Consider the following 19925-nt stretch of genomic DNA (forward strand, 5'->3'; position numbering starts at 1 on the left):
GAGGCAACTCTGTAGGGAGGGGGCTTGGACTGGAGCCTCCATCCTTCCATTCCAGACTCTTTGGATATATGGATGCTAGGGGCTGGAGTGAAACCTTCACCCAAACAGCTACCATAATATACATTTTTATCCTTTTACCAAAGCCCACACAAAATTTCCCAAAGGGCAAGTGTAGTGGTAAAATGCTGTGCCGTTCCCCGAGGGGCGGCAGTGGGCCACTGTGGGTGGTTTAGGGCAGAGGTGGGTGGGAGACCACGGCAGGCCATGAGGGGCAGCCATAGGTCATGATCCGAGGCCTCTGTGGGTCCCAGGCAGGTGGAAAGTAGCAGGTGAGAGACCTCAGAAGGTTGTCGGCAGGACAACCCATTCCACGAGGAGCTGCCGTGGGTGAGAGACAGAGACCATAGGCATGCCTTGCAGGGAACATGGGTATTTATTTAGTGGGTTATGGAGGGGAAAGGGAAAGGGGGAAAGCGGAAAAGAGGGAAGAGCAGAGAGAGAGAAAGAGAAATGGAGTGGGGGAGAGGAGATGAGAAGATACCTCTTTAGGGGAGAGGTGGAAAAGAGAAAGCTCAGGCTGGAAGCAGAAGGAAGATCTACTTGCCTCAGCGGAGTGGGGAGGGGAGCTTCCAGGTTCCAGGGCTACACATTTGCAGACAAGCACTCAGGAAAAATACTTAGCCATCCCGGGGGCCTTAAAAGATTTTGCGTGACCTACATGTGGCATGGCTGCATCACCTACGTAAGCCCTTGTGCACGTGCGTGAACTCCACCATCCATGTATGATGCAGCTTCGTCAACCCCCTATGCGCATGCGCTCGCCAGCCTTTAAAAGCCAGAAGGCCTTTATAAGTTCTCTTTTCTGCACACCGACTTCCCCAGGCCTGTTCACGTGTCTCTAATAAACTCTGAAGTGGGTTTGTTGTGTGCTTCATGCTTGCGCTTCATTTTCACTCGCGCCAGGTAATTTCACAAGACAGATCAGTACAGCAAGACATTAATATTGGGAATCATTGCAAATGAAAGTAAAAAGGTGCTGGAGAAGTGTGGTGGTCAAGAAGGTCCTTCTGTTTATGTGTTGCTTTCATTGGTTAATGAATAAAGAAACTGCCTCGGCCTTTTGATAGGGCAGAACTTAGGTAGGTGTGGAAAACAGAACTGAATGCTGGGAGGAAGAAGGGCAGAGTCAGAGAAGCCATGGATCCTCTGCCTGAGATGGACTACGGTTAGAATCTCTGGTAAGTCATTGCCACATGGAGATACACAGATTAATGGAGATGGGTTAAACTAATATGTAAGAGTTCGCCAATAAGAAGTTAGAGTTAATGGCCAACCAATGTTTTAATTAATACAGTTTCTGTGTGGTTATTTGGGTGTAAGCTAGGCAGGCAGCCGGGACAAACAAGGGACCCTTTCCTTACAACAGTGTGGTCTGCAATGTTGAAATGCTGGAACTTTGTCAAACTGCAGTGGAATGGTCCACACCAGTTTTGCTTTGTTGTTATTGTTGTTGTTTTGAGATAGGGTTTCTCTGTGTAGCTCTGGCTACCCTGGAACTCCCTCTGTAGACCAGGCTAGCCTCCAGCTACTAGAGATCCACTTGCCTCTGACTCCCAGATGCTGGGACTAGAGGTGTATACCACCACCACAGGACTTGTTTTTCACAGATCTCCAACTAAGCCCAAATCCACAAGACCCTTAGTGGCATGCACCCTGGACTCTCCTCTACTGGATGTTTTCAACATCCATTGTGCTCTCATGCATAATGCAAGACTGCCATAGCTGCCTTCCCACAGCCTGTGGTACCTGAATCAGCTAGCCAGCACCTGAGCATTCTTCAGGACTTGAGCCTAAATGCTCCTAATCAGGGAAACACACTATCAAGTTTGATTTAGGTGCTCTTTTCTAGGTGCTGTTTTATTCAGTGGAGGATATGACTTTGTCATTTTGACTTCAAGTGTTCGTCATAAATGTGAATTTCTTTCAAGTAAGAAGATTGCATTTTGTTATCACCTGATTGCCTAACTCAATGTCTAAGACCATTTGGAGTTTCTCTAGAAGTAAATATTGAGATAGTATTTGGGAGAAACAGTGCTTATCCGAGAATTTGAGGCCAGCCTGGTTTACGTAGTGAGTTCCTGTACAGATAGGGCTACGTAGAGAGACCTTATTGTGAAGAACAACAACAACAAAATATCATGTTTCATCTGAATAGTGTGTGTGTCTGTGTGTATGAGTCTTTCTGTGTGTGTGTTTCTCTGTGTGTGTCTCTCTGTGTGTAGTGTGTGTGTGGGGTGCATGTGTATGTGGTTTTTCTTGTGATCACTACTCCTGGATTTCAATTCGAAATCATGTTATCAAATTTCCTTATGTAAAAGTATTTGCTGTACAAACAGATCGACCTAATCTACAATCAATGTCAGAGAAGATATGGTTGTGCTTGCTTGTAATCCCAGTTTTGGGAAGTGAGGGACAGTCACAGCTCTGGGCTCTCTGCCTCTCTATCCCTACTTGGTAAGTTCCATGCTGATGAAAAAAACCTGTCCCCTACCCCCATCCCATACAAAAATAAATAAAAGGAAAAGAAAGAAAAAGACATTCAAGGCAATTTGCTGTTGACTTTTAGAAGGTGCACAAATTCGGGAATCACATCTCCCTGTCTATGTAAACTGTCTGAGCTGTCACCAGGCATAATGCTTTCCTTTTTCCTTCCGCTTTTCAACTCTCTGCTGAGGGCTTGCGGAAGACCTTTGAGGATAGTGCCAACACCGACTGGTGATTCCAGCTAACACGGCCACGTGTCCTGTGAACTGAGGCTGCCCATATCTCAGAGTACCATGGGGTCTGGTGAGACATGGAAGGGTGCAGTTCAGAGGTCCTTTATATCCTTCTGACAACATTCTATCTTACATTGATGCCCTCTGAATGGTTATTTGGGGGTTAAAGTATTTCCTGGGCTTCCAGGTCCATTAACTCTTCACACTGGAAGAAAGATGCCTGCTTTCTGAAATGAAATGTGAAGTCTGCTCAAAGAGGAAGTTGTCTCCCCTAAGCTTCACTGCATGGAGAAAACACTGAAAAACTTGGCCAGAGTTCAAGTCCTAAAGGCGTCATTCATTAGTTAAGCCACTCCCACTAAGTCATCAGACTTTGTATCTCCTCATTGGAGAAACAGAAATTTACAGAGCCTCTCTTACCATCTCACAGAGTTGTTTGAAGATGCAAAGCTAGCTTGGGGAAATGTGTGTAAAGATACTCTGGTGTGGGAGAATTGTCTGTATTCTGTCAATCATTTTTTAAATAAATGCTGATTGGCCAGGCAGGAAGTATAGGCGGGTCAACCAGACAGGAAGTATAGGCAGTGCGATGAGAACAGGAGAATTCTAGGAAGGAGGAAGTCCATTCCTCCCACTCCTGCCCAGACTCCAAAAAAGCAAGATGTGACCTGCCCCGCTGAGAAAGATACCGAGCCACGTGGCTAACATAGATAAGAATAATGGGTTAATATAAGCTACAAGAGCTAATAAGAAGCCTTAGCTAATGGACCAACCAGTTTATAATCTTATAGAGTTCTCTGTGTGATTTTCTTTGGGGCTTGCCAGCTGTGGTTACCAGGCGGGACAGATACCCCAACAAGCTGGCCATCATGTTACAATACTTTAGTGAACAGTAAAGTTATAAAGGTTAGGATCCAACAGAACTCCCAAAACCTCAGCCAGGATCTTGGCAAGGTGCAGCAGGATCAGATAGGAAGCCGGAGTTAGTGGAAGATGGTCCTGGATGTGTTGTTTTGCTGTCAAAAGTTATAGTGTCAAAGGGATGTGGTGAGCTCCAAATATCATCAGCACCTGTGAGGTCCGATTTGAGGCTAAACCACACCATATGGGCAGCAGTGAGTCTCAAACTGGACACACAGCAGGGCTGACTGGGGTCTGTTTCCAAGTACAGACAGTGTCATCTCCCCATCCCCAGCAGCTTGGCACAGGATGGGCTAGCCACATATTTGTATTGACTTGATCTACTAACTAGAAGAATGAGAAAATCAACATCAGGGAGTGAGAGGCCCCAGAGAAGGGAGGTGTGAGACCTAGTTCTGAGCGCATGTGAGAACTTCCAGCATTCATCCAGACAAGAAGCCCTAGACACTCAGTGGAGGCCCGAAGGAAAAGGACACAGAGCACAAAGACACCAGAGCCTTCTCCAGACACCAAGGCCTTGGACTCAGCATTATCTCAAGGCAGAGCTACCAGAGAGTTGATGCAACTGGCCTGCTTCAGTGCTTGGTCACGTCAGCTGTGTGGGCACTAAGATGAAGGAAGAACAGAGGTGACAGGTATCTAAAATGTAACAGGAAGTGAAAACATATTAACATGTTGCCCTATTGAGTTTTTAAACATTAACCTTATTCACCAGAAATACAGTGCAAATTTTACCTAAAGGGATTTTTTTTGCTGTTGTTGTTTTGCATCTTCGTTTAGTTTAGTTTAATTTTTATAAGACATAGTTTCGTTACGTAGCTCAAGGTGGCCTTGGATTTATGATCCTTCTGCTTCAGCCTCCAGGGTACTAGGATTATAACCATCACTCCTGACTTCAAAATAGAATTTAATGTGGACTGACTTTAACAAATCAGTTGCACACACTCCTGTTATGAGGCATATCTGGTTCAGGGAATACTAAGAAAGCAGTGAGGGAGTGGTAAACGGCATGTATGTGCACATGCTTCTATGCTCATGTGTGTTTCTGGAGAGAGAAATGGATAGGAACTATTTTGACAAGGTTAACATGATAGTGCCGGTCGTAAAAGCAACTGCTGCCAAGCTTGATGAACTGAGTTCAGTTCCAGAACCCACATGGTAGAAGGAGAAAACAAACTCCCTGGTAGCAATCTTCTGATTTCTGTCGCAAGCATTACATGCATGCTGTGGAACACACACACACACTACACACACACACACTACACACACACACACACACACAAGAAGAGAACAGGACAGGAAAAGTCATGGATCAAAGTTACCATTACAATGGTAGATGGATAATAAACTATTAGAAAAGCAAATCTAGGCCTCTATGAAAAGATACTACACCAGGACCAAGCTGGCTCCATCCTAGGACAACGAAAGTAAATAGCAAAATTGGCTGTAGCACAGGGTTAGAGAGATTTTCAAAAGAACAGAAAGGTCAACTAAGTGGCTCTCAAATGCTATCTCCCTAGTCCTGGATTGCATTTCTTGAGACTACTATTTCATGTTTCTTGTAGACATTGAAATTTTCTTATGGTAGGGTGACAGAGATGAGCAACAGAGAAAGGAAGAGATATTTAAGTAGAGTAGCTTGGAATAAATTATAATTATAAATAAAACTGAGTTGGCGATCTGGCTCACAATGCACTAAAAACCCCAATTCTAGACAAAGCACAGAAATTGTATGTCAAAAATAAAATTTTAAACCTTAGAAGAAAATATAGACTAATATTGTTCTGACTTGAAGATAGAAAGGGGTTCATAATTTTATCATTAATTATAATTAATTAATTAAATTTTTACATAATAATCCCAAGTTCTCTTGCCCCCACCCTCAGAGAGGGTGAGGCCTCCCCTGGGCAGTCAACTAAGTCTGTCCCATTGCCTCTCAGCCCAGACTTCATGTTTTCAGTGAGCGTACCCTTGGTGACCAGCACACACATCCAGAAAACTCATTGCTTATAAATAGAAATGAAGTTAAGCCTCCATCTATTTTTAAATGCAGTATTAAATCTGAAGAGCTCCTTGCCTATTTGCCCCAGTTCCCAGGCGTGCTGTGTGAAAAATAAGTATGTCAAAGTTACGTCTTCCATTTTCTCTTTTTCTTGAAGTAAATATCAACATTAAGAAATAAAGACAATTTTCTTTTTCAAAAGTGGGCATATGAGTTAAGCTTCAAGGACTTCACAATGATCTTGTGTGGAATATATTTAACGAGTAGGAACTTACAGACTTATGACTCTGAAGTAGAATGCCTGAGCCATCAAGATGCTTCGGCAAGTAAAGGATCGTGCTACAGCCACAGCACTGTCCCTGAGTTTGACCCTCAGATGCTATATGATGGAAGAGTCTAGCAAGCTGTTAGGAGGGACAAATTACTGCTATGTTCTGAACACAAAGGATGGCAGCCCTCCATCCAAACTTTCAAATCAGATTCCTTATTATCCTGAGAATGAGCTATCTGGGAGCACTTTCTAGAATCTTCTTCTACTTCTCCTTCTCCTTCTCCTCTTTCTCCTTCTCCTTCCTCCTTCCTCCTCCTCCTCCTGCTTCTTCTTTTTTCTGGTTTCCCAGACAGGGTTTCTCTGTGTAACAGCCCTAACTGTCCTAGAACTAGTTCTGTAGACCAGGCTGGCCTCGAAGTCACAGAGATCCGCCTGCCTCTGCCTCCTGAGTGCTGGGATTAAAGGCGTGCGCCTTCACCGCCCAGCTAGAATGTTCTATCTGGTGTTTAGAGAATAATAGTGAAATTCACAAAGATTGTACTTTTGGGGCTCTCTCTTTTCTGCTAGACAATGTTCCTAGGTAGCTGTTTCACAGTTATATTGCTGAAATAACAACTCTTTGGGTGAGAGAGTCTGCTGAGGTTTTAACAAAAGTGATGGTTTTATGCTGGTGGTCTGGAAGAGTTCACGACACCTGTATGTGTGAACTTCACACATCAAGTGTCCCCAACAGACAGACATCATCCTGACAGTGTTGGTGGGAAACCTAGAACAAAGTTGGGTTGGACCTTTCAAAGGTGTCAACCCCTACGCCTAACACACAGATCTCTGGACATTTGGGACATAGCAGGTAAGGGGGACTGTAAACTGAGTGTTTTATTAGGGTCTTAGGTCATAAATGCGGAGCATAAGTAGCGCATAAAACAATCGAGCATCCTAGAGCTCATATTTTGTCTGTTACTGGAGGGCTTAGGTACCTCAGACACCCTGGGGGGCTTGTGGGAAGACTCACCCTGCTCTTCTAATGCCCAAAGGACTCCACAGCCTTGCCTTATTTCAGCCTCAAGGGCAGGCTGTGTCGTTTCACCTAGATAAGGGAGCTACACCGATTCGATTGCATCACCCTGGCTGCAGTCATGCGTGATTAAGTAGATAGACTGGGAGGAGAGAGGAAAGAGGCTATTTACCATGTCACTTAACGCATTTTCCCTTTAGTTTGTAGTAAAATCAGTCACGGGTGGTGGCAACCGCTACATCATGCCTTTGTGTGGATTTGTCTAAATTTCTAGACAGTATTTCCCAATAGCTTTACTCTTCTTCTTCTTCTTCTTCTTCTTCTTCTTCTTCTTCTTCTTCTTCTTCTTCTTCTTCTTCTTCTTCTTCTTCTTCTTCTTCTTCTTTTCAAGTAGGCTAAAATAAACTTCTGGCTGAGGGTGGGTGAAGGAGACATGAAGTATGATAGTGACTTTTGTTCCAGTGTTAATTTTCAAAAACTCCAGATGTCTAATATTGAAAGCCAGGCCGGAGCACACAGAGTTAAAGAGCTGACTGACCGCCCCTCCTCCAGGGGAGGCTGAATCACCCTGGGAAGGAAAGTCTGGCTCACCCAGTCTTCTGGGGTGCTTCTCTTCTGTGATTTCTTTTTCTGCTGCTAAAGGGGATCTGGGGGAGGGGGTGGTAAGGTGAGTGGGTAGCCAGGAAATATGATAGTTTTTTCTTGGTTCCTTGTGATTGGAGGAAATTCTGTCTTCTCCTTTTGATTCAAAAGATTTTTTAGCCAAGTAACCTTTTCTTTGTTCTATAGAGTGCTATGACTTTTGTTAGTGGAAGCTACCCTTTTGGGGGTGTCAAACCAATTCACTTTGATATGACTCAATCAAATGAAGTCACACCGATGGAAGCCTGCATGTATCCCTGGCCTTTGGAGGAGCGGGGCTCCCCTTCGGTAATCAAGGCTTCACTTTCAGCCGTGTCTGAGCAGACATGTGTGCAACGTGTGCACTTGGCACACCTCCTTGAACGTGACTTCACTTTCTTCTTTCCCTGTTTTTTCTGGTGAATGATCATTAACAGGAATGCTTCACTGCACCGGCTGTCGGGAGACCCTTGGCATTTCTTCATAGCCAATCCAAAGGTGAGGGCTAAACCATGTTACCAGTAGTGCCCTGTGCAAAATACATGGCGAGAAAGTTTAGACCACGAACTTCTGAGTTCTTTCAATAAAACATACTCAAATTCAGGAGTGATGTAATAAATAGTTCAAGAATGACTTAAGGTCATTTAGCACATTTCAGTTCAAAGACTTGCTTCCTATTTCTGCTTAGTAGAGAACATTTTATTATCAGTGTGTTTCAGCAATTAACCACATATGTTATATAAGCTAGGGTTAAGTTCCTTCTTTCTCATTATAATTGAATGTCATCCTAAAAACACACTCTGAGTTAAGTGTTATCTCCATTTGACAAACAACTAAGTCTCAGAATCGTCACACAGCCATGTCTGAAAATGTCACCCTCGTTTCTTAAAAGCCCAAACTACCCCCGGCGTCCAAAAGGAACAGATATATTGATAAACTCATCCTAATACCTTTGGATCTTAATAAGAAACTAAAGAACAAGTTAATACATGAAGGCATGGTTTTTAAAACACACAGAGACATATAATTACCCTGAGCTTAAGAAGTCAGACATTCTAACCCTCTTGAAGGTGCATGTACCCCTTTTCACCCTTGTGATGCTCCACTCCAGAGACTAGTCACCCAGGACAGGGAAGGAGCCTTCTTCTTGGCTACAAAAGAGGCTCTGGACTATTATAAAGTAATTCATTTTGTTTTCAGTTCTACTTTGTCTGTATTTACTCTAAATAATCTACTGGTCGGTTTTCTTTAGTTATAAACTTTTCATACTTAATCTTTTGTGGCTTTCTCTTCTGATTAAATATAATCCGTGTTTAAGTGTGTAGGATATAATTCATAATTTTTTTGCTGCTACTTACTATCCAACTTTATGAATTTCATTTATTTGTCCACCCCCTTATTTGTGTACATTTGTGATTGCCTTGTTTTTCAGTACAAACCAGTGAGCATTCTTATTCACGTCTTGGTACTGTACGCTACAATTTTTCTTAGGGATATATCCTAAAGTTAAAATCAGCAGGTTGATGGAACCACTTGGAAGGGAGAAGTGAGGGTATAATATGACCCTATTTCAGTGTATAATACGGCTTATTTCATTGTGTAGTGCATGAAATTCTCAAGATAAAGAAAAATGCTTAAAACTCAGCAGGTTGAAAGTTTTATAATGTCTGCAAATAATAAGAATTCTTTCTTTCAAAAAATACTTTTAAAAAGTATCGTTCTCGTTTTTATCATTGTCCTGTTCATGTGTCCATTGTCTTGTACTGTTTTTTGTCTTACACAGTTTGGTTACTACATTTTGTTAGTTCTACATGTTCTAAATAAACTTGCAAAGCTTGTATTACAGATTCGAGAAGATGCTCCACAAGCATTCTATCATTTGACATAGATTTTTCTCTTTTCTTTTATTTGCTTATTTATTATTTTTATTTGTGGGTGTGTGGAGGTCAGGGGACAATTGTCAGGGCCAGTGATCTCCTTCTACCATGCATTCTAAAGAATGAGCAAAGGGCATAAGACTTGTAGAGTTAGTGCCTTTGCCCCCTGAGCCTATAATTCTCAGTGTGTGTGTGTGTGTGTGTGCATGCATGTATATAGAAAGGCTTAAAAAGTATCCATTCCTTTATTTTATCACCTCAACAAAAATTAAATTTATTTTGATATATTTATTTATTTGCATATACATTTTTATATATGCATTATATGTATCATATACATAATAATTTTTTTAATTCATTTTGATGTTTATTGATTAATGTTTTGGTTTTCTGAGATTATCTTGCCCTATCCCAGATCTATCTACCTCCAGCCTCAGCCTCCCCAGTGCTGGGAATATATACACATATGTGTCAAGCCCAGTTTTCTCATAAAATAACCAAAAACATTTAGAAAAATTGTTATTAAAAACAACAACAAAAGAAGTAAAATATCAATAGTTCCATCACACAAGTTAGTGAATTCAGACACATTTGCTTTGAATCACCATTGCAATTCTAAATGTGCTAGTTCCAGTTTCAAGGATTTTGCTTTCACGTAAGCTTATTTTAACCACCATAAGCTCTTTGATGTTACAGTCATTTAGCTTTTATTCAACAATAAGCACATTTTCATTCAAATGCACTCATACTTTGCAGGCATTGATGTAACCTAAGGGTGAGATATCTATCTATCTATTATCTATCTATCTATCTATCTATCTATCTATCTATCTATCTATCTATCTTTCTTTCTTTCTATCCTTCCCTCTTGTTCAGTTATTATAAACCTTCTGCATCTTTTGATGAATCCATTGTGCCTTACATGATTATGTAATATATTTATTTTATTTTATCATATAAAAACATTCAATAATTTTGTTATAAAGTATGATTTCTGATCATTCTATAAAATTTTTCTCAAAGTACATTTTCAGAAACCGTGTGAAACTCTGAGAGTACTGGCAGATTGTTTCTAGAGATTTTGTTCTGTCCCTGTGCCTGATGCATTCTGTAATCATACTGTCCCCTACCTCCCTACCTCTGCCCTTCTCTGCTGCACATGCCCAGACATACATACCAGCCTGCAAGCAAGCAAGTTCATTCACTTGCGTGCGCGCACACACACACACACACACACACACACACACACACACTACTCTAAGGTTGAATCATTAAATGGAACCAACAACATCCTGAAAATTTCACTAAAACTACCTAGGAAAACTTTGCAAAATTACCCACCATAGAAATTATTGCTCCCACGGAGTTGTTGAGAGAGAGAGAGAGAGAGAGAGAGAGAGAGAGAGAGAGAGAGAGAGAGAGAGAGAGAGATTGAGAGAGAGAGAGAGAGAGAGAGAAGAGAGAGGGGGGAGAGAGAGAGGGAGGGAGGAGAGAGAGAGAGAACTTTTGGTGCACTTTTCAAACACTTTTCTAAACTATGTGACGAGGTGCACGCAGTTTTAGTTTTCTTCCCAGAATAAAGAGAAGCGGCTTGCTTTAATCTCATTCTATCTGATGGAATTCCTTCGTGTATTTATTGCACTGCTTCTAAATATAAGTGTGGCAGGCTCTGCGCCGCCTGTGGTCACGTAGGGGTTTTTGGAAACAGTTTTAACTTGGGGCATACCCTGAACGTGGGCAGCGCCCACACATGTCATCTCAACCCCCTGTCACCTTTTTGGGAAGTCCTTGTACCCTCGTGAGGAGATTTTTTTCTGCTTCATTTTAGCCTCCTCAGTTCAATGGGGGTTTCCTTACATCCCCAGCCCCCGTTTAATCCATACTCTTTAATAGAGTCAATCTTATGTTGAAAATGCATGATCTAGAACATCAGTCCTTGTACTTTTTCTCTCACTAAAAAAGTTGTTTCTAATATCTATGTCTGGGCCCCGTCACAGAGGTCCAGTGTTAATTTGTCTCGGATTTCACCCACACATGAATACACTCATGTGGCCTCTTCTGTATATTATGGTAGGTCGTCAAAATGGCTCCTCCAAAGGAAAATGAGACAGAAAGGAAAGGGAGTCAGATGGGTGAAAGGAGGGCCATGAAGCACGAACGAGTCGCTCCTCTTTCGTGGCGACATGGTTTTCAAATAGGACACATCCTGCCACTGTATGAAAATGAGATGGTGTGTGGTATGACCATCTCCACGGAGCGGTCTGCTTGATAAGTGCTAGGTGTCTCTACAGGGTGCAGCACACGGGGCATTCCCTCTCAGTTTCCTTCACAGAATGGAAAGGGAAGGGAAGGGGCACGGCGAAGATGGGGGAGGCAGAGGCGAAAATACGAAGGGAAGAACGTGAGGAAGAAGACGAGGTGAGAGACGGACAGGCACCTGGAGGGAAGGCCAATGACTTGCTGCGGAGGAGACACCCCAAGAATGGCCCGCAAGGGTGCCTTCCACCCAGAAGGGAACACTCAACAGCAAAGAAAGAGGTTCAGGAAAAGAAAAAAGAAAGGACAGGAAAAAGAGGGTCACAGGGAACAACACCCCGACCTTCCCCAGACAGAAAGGTGAGACAAGAATGCCGCGCTAAACCGGAGTTTTCACACTACTTCATTTTGTTTTTTGTTTTTTGTTTTTTGTTTCGTCGTTGTTGTCTTGTTTTGTTTTTGTTATTTCGAGACTGGGTTTCTCTGTGTAGCTTTGGAGTCTGTCCTGGCACTCGCACTGTAGACCAGCATGGCCTCGAACTCACAGAGCTCCACCTGCCTCTGCTTCCCAAGTACTGGAATTAAAGGTGTGCACCACCACCGCCTGTCTAAACGTCCCTACTCTTACATGCAAAAGGGTCTCAGAGACAGAGTTACGCAATCAACAACCCTCCAGGGAGACTGGTAATATGGAGGGCGACTTTCCCCACAGACCTACTTGTCTCTCCACCCAATTCCTCCCTTGACTCTGCAAGTTTGTCTACACACTCTCAAATTAAAAATGAGCACCACTACTTCTTGCCTTTCATGTATAAATTAGCATATTTTATATATCTCTCATAGAATTTCGCCTGCCATAATTCCACTTTTAATAGGGAAGGTGTATATTTAGGAGCAAAATCAAGAGCAGAACTCTTGCTGCTATCAGTTGGCAGCTTTCTTTTCCTTTTCTCTTGCGTGTGTGGTGTTTTATTTGTTTGTTTTGTCTGTTTGTATGTCTGTGGATCAGGTGCAAGCCTGGTGCCCAATGAGACCAGAAGAAGACACTCGTGCCCCTAAGGCTGGAGTTATAGCTGGTTATGGGATGCAGCTTAAGCACCAAAATTCAAACCTAGGTCCTCTAGAAAAGCAGCCAGTGCTTTTAACTACTGAACCATCTCCCTAGGCACAAACTGACAGCTTTCTTAATTTAAATCTACAATCTGAAATTAAGATACTTTATTGGGGTAAACAGAAAAAAAAAACTTACTAAGGTATTGTTCCCAGGGTAGTCTGGAGCCAGGCACTTCCGAGTCCTTTGGGTGGCTCTAAACCCCAGCCCATTTCTGCTGTGCCAACCTCAAGGTGGTTTTGTTCTTGTACTTCTGTTTCGTGGTTGGGAGACTTTGTCCTTAATTCAGCATCTCAGCCAGGAATCGAGGGCAAGGGAAAGTTCCCACCCTTTCAGACTAACTTTCCCAAAAGTTCCCAGTGTAAATCTGCTTCATGCTACGCCAACAGAAATGAGTCTGGTCTCCTGTCTCGGGTAGAGGGAAGGGTAGGAAAGGGCCTCCCTGTTCACCCAGCCCGATGGAAAGAGGACAGAGAGAGGGGCTGAGGGTGACAATGGAAGCCTATGGCTAAGCCCTCTTTGCTTTGCTGTTTCTTGGTATCTTCAGGCATAATTTCCAAAGTGCATCGCTTTGATAGGAACAAAACCTGAGGAATTTCCACCCACTAAAATAAGGTCAGTACATTCATAGCTCTAAAAATAATTTTCTTATAATTACAGTAGTTCTTATAACTGTAGTTACAGTCCAGGCTGTAACTACCCTGACAGGGATGGAGATACTCTCAAGAGACCATTGTGCCCCTCCCTTTGGCTATCGGCCTATTGAGACATTGGACCTTTATTCCCGAATTTCCGTCTCCCCGGCGATCCCATATTGACAGAAGGAAAAAGCTGAAGCCGTGAGCCAGCCAGCAGGGCCGTGGCTCACAACTGTCTGTAACTGTCATGTCCCAGAGATTTTCCACAGTTCTGACAACGTGCCAGGCCACCTTGCAGGAGGAATGGAGTTGGGACAATGACAAGGGCTGCTAACACACCTTAATAAGAACTGCACATACCCCTTGGCTTCTTTTTAAACGCCTTTAGTCCCAGCACTCAGGAGGCAGAGGCAGGCAGAGCTCTGCAGTCAAGGCCAGCCTGGTTTACTGAGGGCAGCCAGGGCTACACGGAGCAACGCTGTCTCAGACAAAAAAGAAAAAAAAAAAAGACATGATTTCAAATATCCACTAGTTTCAGCTTCTCCTGCAGGAGCTGTGAGCAGGTTACATGAATACTGTTTATTCCATCCACCAGATCAATTTCTGCAACTTCTTTAATGGCCCCCTTCATCATCTTATTCCTTTTAGCAGCCGGGAGTTTTCCACTGTCGTTTGATTTTTCTGCAAGTAACACAAGTTTGTTTGTTGATTGGTTTTCTGGTCTCTTGTTCAGTGTGTTCTTCTTTTTCTTTCTTTCTTCCTTCCTTTCTTTTCTTTTCTTTTCTTTTTTTTTTTTGGCTTTTCAAGACAGTGTTTCCCTGCTCCTGGAACTCACTCTGTAGGCCAGACTGGTCTCAAATTCACAGAGATCTGCTTGCCTCTGCCTCCCAAGTGCTGGGATTAAAGGTGTGTGCCAGCAAACCCCACTTGTTTGTTCATTCTTAAGGAGTGACCCTTATGCTTGCTCATGCTTAGTGTACACTAGAAAGTACAATAAGCTGACTGGCTTGTGACCCCCCCCCCCACTATACCCCGGGGGATTCCAAGCCTTTCCATTATCTAGGTATTTATAACTTGGACTCCACCGTGTGAATTCTATAGTGAAAGTACATTGTGTTTACATCAAATTCCCCTTGTGTCTGATCCAGCGTCCAGAGTAAGTGGAGACTTCTTCTGAATGTTGGGAACATGGCGACTGGTGGAAGCTAAGGGGAAAGGACCTGAGCTGCATAGTCTAGCTGGGTCACTCTTAGCGTGGTGCAGGAAACATCCTCCACCTTTGTAGAGCTTGCTTCAGCCCACCTCGCTACCTCCCCTGGCTTTCTTCAGAAAGCAACAGCCCTCCCACTGAGTCAAGCGCAGGAATAAGTGGCTTTGGAATGTGAAGAAAAGTGAGGATTGATGGCTGAAGCTGCTTTTGGCACCTTCACCACACATGTGTTCTGGGGAAACACCTTCCTGCTACTGAACGGTCCCCCACCCCCACCTCCACTCCCCACCCCCCCCCCACTCCCGCCGCCCCCTGGCTGGAGGACTGGCATGGAAGATGGGAGGGGGGAACAAGGAAGCAGAGCCAAATTGTCTCCATCCTGCCCTTCTTCCCTAGTGGCAGCCAGTTCTCATTTGAATTCATTTCCTCTTTAGAGAATCTTTTTGGGCAGGCCTTGAGGGCACAGGATCAAATATGTCAAGCTTCCTTTCTTGTCAGTCTGCCACAACCTACCAACATCCAGACTCTTTGAAATCCACCCGAAACATATCCAAAAACTCTTGTGTTTCTTAGGATAACTAGAAGTTTTACCTCACCAGGGAAGACGTGTTAACTTCAACAACGTCATGATTGACCCGCAGAGCATCACCGGAGTCCTGATGATTGCCCCGACTTCCACTCCTTTCTTAGCAGGAGTTGGAAGGTAAGCAGCTTCCTGAGAGCCATACTATGCGTCCTGAGATTTTTAAGAAAACTTCTGCTTTGCAACAACACCCCCTTTCATTTCTTCCCCACCCTCCCCTCCCATTTGCTATATGCAAGTGTTGGTTTCACACTGAATTTAAAATGGTCCAGTCAAGACTTCCCTGGTTCAGTAAAAGGTCACTTGTATTCTAATAACTCAGTAACACTGGGGACTGCTGATGTTGTGAACACTGAGTATTATGAACTGCCTGAGAAAATGTGAAAATGTCTGAGCGCTTCAGTGGAAATGATTGCGAACATATTTTTTGGAACGTCTCCTAATGAGTATTGAGGATGCCCATGCACAAACGGAAAACCATCTGTGGTGTATAACATAGTAGTCCAGTGCCTATTCTCTCATCCCTGCTCCTTTCTCCCCATCTCTCTCCTTCTTTTCTTGCACAGGATCTCATGTAGCCCAGGCTAGCCTCAAACTCACTGTGTAGCTGAGGATGGCCTTGGATTTCTAATTCTTTGCTTTCACCTCCTGAGCATGAGGATTACAAACCTGCATTGCCAGGGCTGTGGTATGTGATGTTGGGAATGAAGCCCAGGGTTTCTATCTGGGTAGATAATCATTCAACCTGTTGAGATGTAGCTCCAACTCCTTTCCTTTGTTCTTAGTTTGTTCCCTGGTACCATGTAAGTCGGGCTTAGAGATTCACTGGATTAAGTGACTACTAAATCAACATGCTAGGGTTTGAGAAAGGTTAATGGAAGTTCCTCTTTTTGTAAAGCAACACTGCCCATCTTATTAACAAAGCCTCTTCACTTGAGTCTCTGTGACAATTCTAGTGGTCTCTGAATTTATATAACACTGAGAAAATATGCTGATAACCATCAAAGGACAGAATTGGGGACCTCTTCAAGGGACGGGGCTAAGCAAGCATTTGCTGGTAGTTTTATACACAGGAAGAAGTTGGGCAAGAGATAACACAAAGGCAGAAGGGCTCTTATAGATTAGAGGTCCATAAGAGAGACATTTGTTAAAATATATTTTATTATTTAATTATAAATTGTAAAACAGTATGCATGCAATGCATTTTAATCATGTCTGCCCTCATCCCTCCTTCAATTCATTGCAGACATGTGCCTTACTCCAACTCCTTCTCAACTTTGTAACCTTTAAAAATATGATCCACTGATTCCAATTCGTTCTGCTCATATATTTATGGGTGTGGGGCTCTCCGCTCAGGCACGGTCAACCTACTCTGGGCCACACCCTTCAAGAAAACTGACTCTCCCTCCCCAAGAAACCACCAACTGTTGATAACCTTTTGGCCAGGGGTTGGGGTTCGTGAGCCCCTCCCAACTCCATGTTAAAATGTTGACTGGCTTGATCTTGTGTTAGGTAACCACTGCTGTTGAGTTCATGGGTATAGGGATTTTGTCACGTCTGGAAGATTCTGCTTGGCCCCGGTCCTTTCTGACCTCTGGTTCTTTTGATCCTTCCTCTCCCATGCCACCTGGAACTTACTACATAGACCAAGTTGACCTCGAACTCGGAGATCCACCTGCTTCTGTCTTCCTAACTCTGGGACTTAAAGGGATGTACTACCACACACCAGTGACATTCAACACTTTCGCCCATCCACCATTCTCTTGAAAGCCTCTACACTGAAAATACGAAATAGTTAAAGGTAGCCTATAATATGACCTTAGCCATCTATGTATAAAGGGAAGTCTGAGGCGCACGCGGGGGGGGGGCTTTGATCTCTTTCTCAATAGAGGAAATAGACTTAACAGGGGCCATCTCTTCATGTTCTTTCCACCCGGTGAGTAGATTGTGAGGACTGTCCTAGCTGTCCTTCCATCGCCAGTCCGCCAGGATGGAAAGAAAGGCAGTCTTCTGAGAATTATGGACATCAAAGCAAGGAAGGACATAGGTGTGTTTTACTTGGCTGCTGGGTAGAACTCCTTACCTCCACGCTCTTGCAAGTGTCCTAATTTGATATCTCTTTGTTTTGGGGCAGTGCCGCCCGTGTTCCTGACATTTTCTAGGATCGCGGCTCATCTTTCTGAGCTCCCTTTTGCTTGCGTAAATGCAGATGTGGCAACTTACTGCATCAGTCGGGTCTTCTGTTTTTCATAGATGGCCATGACAGTTACATCCATAAATACACACACACACACACACACACACACACACACACACACACACACACACGGGGTCTGGGGGGAGAGAAAGGGAGACAGAGGGTAGTGAGGAATAAATGCAATCAGAATAGATTATGACCCCCTTTCTTCCCACATAGTCCTCCAGAAGCTACATCATTAAAGAAAAGGATATCCCTCCTTAAGCCATCATTAACAGAGTCAATATAGCTCCTGGATCTTCATGGACTATTCCCCTATAGACCTCTGACTTAATACGTATGTTGTTCCGAAATGACCATGGGGTTTACTTAATGTATTTCTATTTTAGAGAAGGAGTCGTGCTACATTGTCCAAGTTAACTCCAAACTCCTAAAGCCCAAGAGATCCCGCTGTCAGCCTCCCAGGGAACTTGGGCTGCGGCTTGTCACTGAGTCCAGCAACACAAACTTTAAAAAAGAAGAAAATGAAGTACAAAACCAGTCTTCACGTTGTCTTTCCTTCAACTCAAAAGCAAAACTCATCAAATAGATTCAGGGTTTTAAGAAAGACTATAGGTTTCAGAATAAGACCCATAACACAACTAAATTCAAATTTTAACTTTGTCACTCAGGATAAAGTTACACACACAATACTTTCCATTTCTAAGCCTCTCATTCTTCAAGAGAAAAAGTCGATGTATGTAAAAGAATTTCTAAGGATTAAAAATAATGTTCATTGTTAAAACACTAGCCTGCATCTTTAGGCCAGATCTCACAGCCTGAAAGAAATGGGCCACACATCCCTGCCGCTCTGTCTAGGACAGAGGGATGTGACTTGACAGCCCTCCACCTATGTATGGTCCTTGCCTCTTTTATTTGGTTGTTTGTCAGGCCCATCGTGTGAAACTCAATCACAGAATATGAAACTTTGAACCCTACCGAACCCGAATTTATAAAAGCCTTAGTAAAGGGAAGAAATCTAAAGGTTAGGCTTTTGCTTGTTTGTTTGTTTGTCTATTGTCCTGGAACTCATGTTATAGACCCTGCTGGTTGTGAATTTACACAGAGATCCGCCTGCCTTTGCTTCTCCAGTGCCGAATTAAAAGTGTGCGCCAGCGATGCCCAGCTAAGGTTGCTTCTGAGGAGGCTTCTCTGGCCTCTCCCATTCCTGTCATGTTCCCCCTCCCTCTATTTTAGTGAATTTTCTTAATGAAGTTTCTCTCCAGGTTTTAGTGGAAGCCTAGGGACACACCATGTTTAGATCATTTCCGTATAACATAGTATTTCTGCCTAAATCTCTCCCTCCCATTTTGAGACATCATCACCTCTAGGTTCTTTCCCCTAATAAACTGCACTTCTTCTGAAGAGAATTGTATGTCAGCTTCTTTTCTGGAGTGGTTGATATTGTCTTATTATTACTTCTATTATCACATTTAGCATCAGCGACATGTGGTGTGAAGGTAGAGACAGAGCCTACACTTGTCAAAAGACAGATCATAGACCTAAACATGAATCACAAAACTGCTAAAATCCTGCAGGAAAACATAAGAGGAAAACGTCCCAGAGAACTTCAGTTTGGCAATGGTATGGTGTAACAGAAATAGTGCGATCCTTCAGAGAAAATGTTAACAAGTTGGGCATTGTTAAATAAAAACTGTTACTCTCTAAAAAAAAAAAAAAATACTGTGACCAAAAGAAAAAGAAAATCTACAGGTGGGGAAAAGGAGACACTTCTCCAATAAAAGATTTCTGTCACAGATGCTCAAAGAACACAAGACTATACAATAAGAAAAGTGTCAAACCAGGTGTGGTGGTTTCCATCTGCGCTCTTAGGGGCTCAGGGGCTTGAGGCTAGAGGACCCAGCGATATAACAGCCACAGTCTGTCTTTTACAAAACCGACCAATTATTTAATGAGCTACTTAAAACTAAAAGGAGCCAAAGATCTAGACACTTCACCCGAGACTAGGAAGCTGACAGATGGGAATGTGAACAGCATTCAGATTGGGGCTGAAGAGGTGGCTTTGTGGTTAAAAGCACTTTTGAAGAGGACCTGAGCTCAGTTTCTAGTCCCCAGTCCCCAGTCAGGTGACTCACAACCACCTGTAACTCCACTCCAGGGGATTTGACACCTCTACAGGTACCTACACTCCCTGTTATCTCTCCCTCCCCCCCCCTCTCTCTCTCTCTCTCTCACTCTCTCTCTCTCTTTTTCTCTTTCTCCCCCCCCGTTTGTCTCTCTCTCTCTCTCTCTCTCTCTCTCACACACACACACACACACACTTTTAAAATTACAAATAAATATTAAAAATTATCAAATTTTATGCCTTCACAAAATGGCAAAGTAAAAAAAAAAAATTGACATCTACTTGACACCCACTAAAGCAACACAGCATTGGAGAGAATGA

General features: G+C 43.2%; 1 long non-coding RNA gene across 1 annotated transcript; it reads left to right on the forward strand.

Annotated features, from left to right (window-relative positions):
• The first annotated feature begins 1147 nt into the window (after nucleotides 1-1147).
• LOC125394458 (uncharacterized) lies at nucleotides 1148-18882 on the forward strand. Its single transcript, XR_007230224.3, has 5 exons — nucleotides 1148-1238; nucleotides 2397-2514; nucleotides 13399-13466; nucleotides 15273-15402; nucleotides 17869-18882. It is a non-coding gene; the product is annotated as an uncharacterized LOC125394458 (long non-coding RNA).
• The last annotated feature ends 1043 nt before the right edge of the window (nucleotides 18883-19925 follow it).

This window comes from Myodes glareolus, chromosome 1 (assembly GCF_982192425.1).
Source record: "Myodes glareolus chromosome 1, mMyoGla1.1, whole genome shotgun sequence".
NCBI classification, from domain to species: Eukaryota; Metazoa; Chordata; class Mammalia; order Rodentia; family Cricetidae; genus Myodes; species Myodes glareolus.